We start from the raw sequence: 7,460 nt of genomic DNA, 5'->3' as shown, positions 1-7,460 counted from the left end.
TATTTATTCCCTTTAACTTTATTTTTCTTTTTTATTTTGTGCCTTGTTTCATATTTGTTCTTACGTTAGCAATTAACGCACTTACCGTAGTTATGTATGAACAGGTTGTTTCTATATTTATTTTATTCCAAATAAATTAAATATATATACGGATTATTTTATGGTAGTTGATATTTTCTGTTGTTTCCTACGTGAATTGAGGAAACGCACGGACTTTCGCCTAATTCTTGTGCTACTTTCATATGTCTGTATCTGTCGAATGCTGTCGATCTGTCGAAATGTGTATTACTATCTGTCGATTCATCGAGTGAACTGAATTCGTTAACCATTTCACCAGGCGCGCATGCATTTTTTTTTTCTTCTAAGGGATCCAAGCTTCGGGGGGCAAGGTTCCAATACTACAAGCCACTATGTCTATATACTATTATTCTGCATTCGAAAACACGATAAATATTCCACTTACTTTTTCACAAAAACATGATACAGACAGAGTACAGATGAAGTGTAAGATCAGATTTATATTGATGATACATCAATATTTTCCCTGTTAATAACTACATTTAATGAGAAAGTCTGCAAATGTATGTTCACTTAGGAACTTTTGCGAGGAGTCCGCACCCGGTGGACACCCCGTGAGTACGCCTCTGCACTTGACTATACTTCGAATTATACTGCAAACAGTTGTATTTTAGTTTCCCCGTTTAGTTCATCGATATCATTAACACAAAGAAAATAGATGTTATAGATGCGTATTCTCAGTTCTCGCTTTATATCCGGACGTCTGCAAAAATCTACTCCTTTTCTTTCTTTCACGCATCCACCAAACTAACAATGATTTGTATTATAATATTTGCGCATAAAATGTATATCTCATACCTTCCATGTTCTCAAGTATTCATAGACAAAAACGGTTACTTTCTGCGAACAAATTGTCCAAACACAGTGCAAATGTCATCTATAGATTGTCCTGGTTCCGTCTGCGTGTACATAACAATGCGTCATAATCATACATTGCACATTAAGGATATCAATTAATCTTCCCAAATTCCTAGATATGCCTGGCAAAAGTTCCGCGTGTTGTAAGGATATTACATTTGTACTACCGACAAGGTGGTATCTTCCAACATTGAAGTTCAATAAACCCCAAATGTGTCGGATATAGTATTTGATTTCTTGTCTCATTGTTTGCGTCAGAGATGTCTTCTCAAGTTAGGATTTACGATACATACAGGATGAGTTGTATATATTGTTGCTGCCAGCTCTATATTAATCCCATATTTGTAAACGAATAAAAACAGTATTCTAATTATAACAATGTGCTCACAATTAATTTTATTCTTAATTGTTATACGTATTGTTGATTAAAAATGAAAATGTTGCTAAGTGAATTTTATTAATATTTTCTGTTGCGTGATATAGGAAGTGAGTGAAATATTGGAGGAATATAGTGTGCGTAGCAGATGATGTGCAGTGGCTTTGGATCGCCTGTGATAAGGTAAGGCATTTGCTATTTTAATTAACACATTTTATATACTGTAATCCTAATTATTTTTATGTGAATGTGCTTACTACTTGTGTATTCAGTGGGACCGATGTTTTAATATGTATGGTCAAGCAGTGTCGAGCCTGGTCAGTGTGTGGATAGGTGACCATTTTTTGTAAATCGATAACATTTAACTTTGTAAACACGGATGAAGTAGAAGTATATTTATTTTATTTTTTACCTCAAATATGTAGGACACTTCTCCTTTGTACATCAATTATTATTATTAGTTCAACTTGTTTACAAGTTAAATGAAAAGAATAGTCGTTATCGTGTGATGATTGTGCTCATTAGGCTAAAGAAGACTCGTGATAAGAAAGAAAAGAAGAACGGTGCTCAAGTTTCGTCACAGCATATTCTCAAAAATTTACAGGCAAAATTCAGTGTTCTGCATGAAAAGGCATATTTGTACGAAAAAAAAAAAAAATTCTGCAGACGACAGAATTAAATAAAGTAATACACATGTATTTTAGAGTTACTGGTGTAAAATCATTACAAGTGCTTTGCCAGGTGGCCAATAAAAAGCACGAATACTATTTAAGGGAGCCAAAACAGGAGAAAGCTGGGGGCCTGAGCGATAGCAAGAATGTGCGTCCAAAGTGAACAGGAGCGAAGGCGACGCGGGTATACGTATAAGCAAGGGTAGTGGAAACCAGTTAGTTTTCGAGTTTCAATAGCACTTGTCATGCATCCATACTAGTAGCGCCCCGCTTGTAAACATTAAGTACACTATGCAAGAATACACCGCCGGTGGAAAATAGTACCTAATACAGTTATCTTTCATATATACTGACTTATTTTACAGTAGTAACCCAACACTAGTAAACGTAAAATAAAAGTGTATAACTTTATATTTAATTCTATCGCCTGGCTTAGTTTTTCACCTGTAAGATGTACTTATTTAGAGCAAGTTTCTTAACTAGCAAATTAAACCGAGAACCACAGCAACCATATATATATTCTTATGATGTACTTTTCTTTGAGTGGTGTTCTCTGTCTATTCAATAACATTTTCTCAGTTTAATGCTAGCAAAAAACAAAACAAAATCAAAGTGTTTCTATATAAATTTAGTTCACCGTGTTGTAATATCACATGGAATTGAAAAACGAATAGTCGAACCTCTGCTATCTCGATCAAACTTCTCAGGATGATATACTGACTTACCGCAGAAGTTCGACTGAATACGTTTCTCAGTTCCATGGGAGAACCTGGAGAAGCAAAAGCCTGCGCAACGGAAAATACTAAATAAACTTGTAGAGCAGGTCAAGATGTATCATCATGCCAAGTTTCATTCAGATCAGAGAAGTTTGGCTGCAGCCATTTTCATTACAAAGCACAAAATGGATGGTCCCTAACCTCGAGAATCTTCACAATTGTCGACGAGTTGAACTGCACTCATCTGATCAAAATCAAACTTAAAATGGCAGTTCACTTTCAACTGTTAAATAATATGATATGCAGGCTTCTGCTTTCCTAGTTACAGTCTATCCACTGTGGTATGCATATTAGTAGAAATGTGAGAGTGCATATTTATTAAAGATTTGCTTCAAAAAGCGATGAAAGACATAGGCATTCCCGCGGGCGGTGATAACAAGATGCCGGAAAACGAACAAGCAGAAAGAATATGGGCTGAAGAAGTGTAAACGACGACGCGGCGGCCCGTAAAGGTGTTGCCGTCCTATTAAATGAATAATATCAAAAGAAAGAAAAAAAAAGTAAAAAATTTCGCGCTCGTAATCAAGACAGAAAGCAACTAAAGGAAATCTTTGTTTTACGTCCCACGTTATGCCGCTTAGGCTAAAAGAGGCGCTGATTATGAGAAATGATTGAAATGGTGGTGGAATGAAGAAAGTGGGAGGAAACGGGAGAACCCCGCGGTAACCCACCGCACATAGTTTTTGTCCACCATAAAGTTAACTTGGCGGGGGCTCAAGACAGAAAGACGGTTGGAAAAACAAATAAACGATGTTCCATCCCGTAAAAATGTTGGCGACCTATGAAATCAATATTTTTTCTTAAAGAAAAAAAAAAGAATTAAAAAGAGAAAAAAAGGTCAAAATTTCGCGCTCGCTTCGCTCGCGATCAGCAGAGAAAAGAGGACGTGACGCACCCCTAAAAGTGTTGGCGACCGATTGAATAAATATTGTGGGTAAAAAAAAAAAAAAAAAAGTCAAAAATTTCGCGCTCGCTTCGCTCGCGATCAGCACAGAAAGAAGGACGTGACGCGCCCCTAAAGGTGTTGGCAACCGATTCAATACATATTGTCGGTAAAAAAAAAAAAAAAAAAAAACGCTCGCTTCGCTCGCGATCGACATGAAAAAGGCAACGACGTGACGCCCCGTAAAATTGTCGGCGACCTATTCAATCAATATATTCGGTTGAAAAACAAAGTCAAAAGTTTCCCAATCGCTTCCCTGCCGATCGACATAAAAAAAAAGGCAACCCCTTCACCTCTCCTTATGCATTCATCAGTAAACATACAACCATAGATCACAATACCACTCACATCACCTATCAGTTCTCCACGTCCATCAAGATCCAATCATCGCCCTGGCCCTTTATGATGATACACAACATTACATGTTATTGTGTGCATTGCCCCGCGTTACAATACATGACCAAAAAAAAAAGAGAAAAAGAGCTGCACTGCCTTCAGTGTAGACATGTTCGTATTCGTAGAAAATGATTTTAGGTACACGATAGTACAGTAATCTATCTTCACATGCTTCAGATGTGAACGATACCTACACATGAAGAGGGCTCCCGAGGTTTCCTTTTCCAATAGGATGGAGCTCCACCACACTTGCAGAATGACGAGAAGTTATGTTAATAAATATATCCCAGAGTGTTTCGTAACTCGCCCTTGGTCCTAATGATGAAGCGTTCTTCAGATGGCCCCGATGTCTCCACACATGATACTATGCGACTTCTTTTCACGAGGCTCTCAAAGATCACGTTTGTGTCCTAACATTCTCTGCAGATATGACACAGCTGCGATAGCGGATCACAGAAGCCTTTCCTCTCCTTACAAGAGACGTGTTCATTCGAGCATGGGAGTAATTCGACTATCGATCAAATATCTCCCGTGTCACGATAGTAGTCACTTTCAATTCTTCTAACGAAGGTAAGAAAAAATGCTATACAAACTTCCTTTCGGTATATAAAGGATTAGGGGCCCAGAGAATATTTTCTTTCAAGAGGATACATTCTTTTTCGAACACCCTGTATATAGATCCTCTAATTATAACTGCAAACAAAATGTTGATTTTGCAATTGCTTCCATGAGAGAAAATTCTGTGCACTTTCTTTCTGAAGGGCCGGGCCTAAACGTTTTCCTTAATCATTAAATTTAGTAGTTATCTACAATTACATAGTTTTCCATTGTTCTCAAAATAAAGATTTTTCTCTATGAATTGTTGAATGTTGCTAGGGATATTGAAGTAATTCTTTTTAGTGTTTTTTTCTTTACAATAATGTACTGAACGCCTGCATTAAGGAAGTTCGTGTGTCCATCTTGCAAAATGTTTCGTCTTTTTTCATGCCCACTAAGATAAATATTCATTTTGCTCTTTTCTCCGTATGCAAACCACATTTCTTAAAGGCAACATTTTCATACAAATGTAGTACTAAAAACTTCTAATTGGCAACATCTGGGCTGCGAAGAGGAAAAAGAAAGAAATCTCGTACGTATTCGCGCGCAATTCGGAATTAGCCAATGAAAAGCACAAAAGCGGCCACCATCTCTCTCTCTTTCTTATTAACGGTTTTGTACTTTCTGCAGTTCTATCAGTGCTGCTAACCTCTTACTATATCATTGAATATGTATGTATATATATATATATATATATATATATATATATATATATATATATATATATATATATATATATATATATATATATATATTTTACAAAAAATCATACTACTACGGAATAATATTAAATGCCTGTAAACCCTCATTTCTGTTTGCACTTTCTGTTACACTACCTTCCCCGAACTTCTTTCAAGTTATTAAGTGCAGAACGGGGAGTTATACATATTTACTTGCGCTTTCACAATATCTGCACATTGTGTAATAATAGGAGACGTATAAAATAAAACTATATACTAATACGTATATATATATATATATATATATATATATATATATATATATATATATATATATATATATATATATATATATATATATACAGTACACATTCCACTATCCGAGGCTTTCCTTTTCTTTTCTTGCTGACGATAAATTACGCTCTTAGAAATGTTGTCTGAAAACAATAAGAATATGTGCAAAAAATACAATCAGAGGTAGAGGTCTTTAACAGGAACTAAGCAAGGGAGTTGAAAAATTTTTTATGCATGTAAAAAATATAGACATGAACCAACTTGTGAAATAAAAAGACCAGAAAACTACTCTTTCTAAATTATGTGTAAACTTTTTACCGAAAACGAAAGTTGCACGAAAGACTTTTTGTCCCTTTTTTGGCCTCCGGTGCTTGGGGTCCCTGGTTCAATCCCAGCTCGTGCCGTGTGAACTTTGTCGTGCATAAAGACCGTGCTCATGGGTTTTCTCGGGTTTCTCCCGTTTCCTCCCACTTTCTTCATTCAGTACTCATCATCACCGTCTCCTTTAGCGTAACCGGTATAAGTATGCGACGTAAATCTAAAGATTTCATTTCATTTCCCTTTTCTGCTCATACTGCTGATTATGCGCGATTATGCCAACATCCAACTCCGCGGATAATCGTGCGATTACTGTATATACAACTAATACAGATACGTAATTACATTATCAGTTACAGTATCGGTTTTTATTTACTAATTTGCCTCACTTTATTTGCATCCCTGCAGTAAATAATTCTTATCGATAATAGTTAAAATGTATATTACATTTTAGTGCTTCACGACTGAATGATCATCTGCCTTACGTTATCTCGCAGCTGAAGAGGATGCTACACTGAAAACTACCTTGCGTTATAAAGGGTAAGTGAAACATATCTTAAAAATATCTTTCATACATTTCATTGTGTACATTAAAGAATGTAAGTTTGCCTTTTTCCTGTAATCAATACTTAATAAAGGATTTATTTTTATTTATTTATATACAATTTCATACGTGGTTCGTGATAGTAAACTCGATAGGACATAGTGGCACTATGAACATCCGAATCACTCATCATTCGAACATTCAAATATTTATTCGAATATTAGTATATTCCAAGTAATGTTAACGACGTTAATATGCTTGCCTTTATAGTTAATAATGTCAATTCTTACTTAAAACATACTTCCTTAACAGGACATTGAAGAAAAGGTAGTTGCCAACGGCCATACCATGCTGAATATACCGGTTCTCGTCCGATCACCGAAGTCAAGCAGCATCGGGCCTGGTCAGTACTTGGATGGGTGACCGCCTGGGAACACCAGGTGCTGTTGGCATCTCTTTTTCAAATTTCATTATCCTTCAAGTACGAAAATACTAGAAACATTAATTTTATAGTACTTTCAAGAGATAATTTATCAACATTATTTCATAGCGATTAATCGATATTCTAAGCGTTATACCCACTATTTCTTACACTAACAGCCTGTTTATTTGCACGGCACATTAAAATAACCTGATTTCCGATCCGTGTGCACCTACTACTATACTTAACACGGAATGTATTACCACTTTTTAAAAGTAAATTATTATGACTAAGTGTAGATCTCCGGCGAGTAAATGCCTTTCGTATACAAGCACGACACATCTCCGCTATGTGCTTTACTTTTTTACTAACAGCATATAGAAATTGGATTTCAAGGTGTTTCTACATAACAGAATGAAGCAAATTTCGTGATTTAACTCTTTCGAATAATGTGTTGGTCCTGACAAGGACCGTTTGAAATGAAAAATCTTGAAGAAGATTTTTACTT

At 35.8% G+C, this 7,460-nt stretch overlaps 1 non-coding gene across 1 annotated transcript; it reads left to right on the top strand.

Annotated features, from left to right (window-relative positions):
- The first annotated feature begins 6,864 nt into the window (after window positions 1-6,864).
- On the top strand, window positions 6,865-6,983 carry LOC145678040 (5S ribosomal RNA). Its single transcript, XR_014130179.1, has one exon. It is a non-coding gene; the product is annotated as a 5S ribosomal RNA (ribosomal RNA).
- Window positions 6,984-7,460: the final 477 nt, after the last annotated feature.

This window comes from Thermobia domestica, unplaced genomic scaffold, assembly GCF_964235325.1.
Source record: "Thermobia domestica unplaced genomic scaffold, izTheDome1.hap1.1 HAP1_SCAFFOLD_1749, whole genome shotgun sequence".
Taxonomy (NCBI): domain Eukaryota; kingdom Metazoa; phylum Arthropoda; class Insecta; order Zygentoma; family Lepismatidae; genus Thermobia; species Thermobia domestica.
Note: the sequence above shows the minus strand (reverse complement) of the source record. Positions and strands in the feature narration are given on the sequence as shown.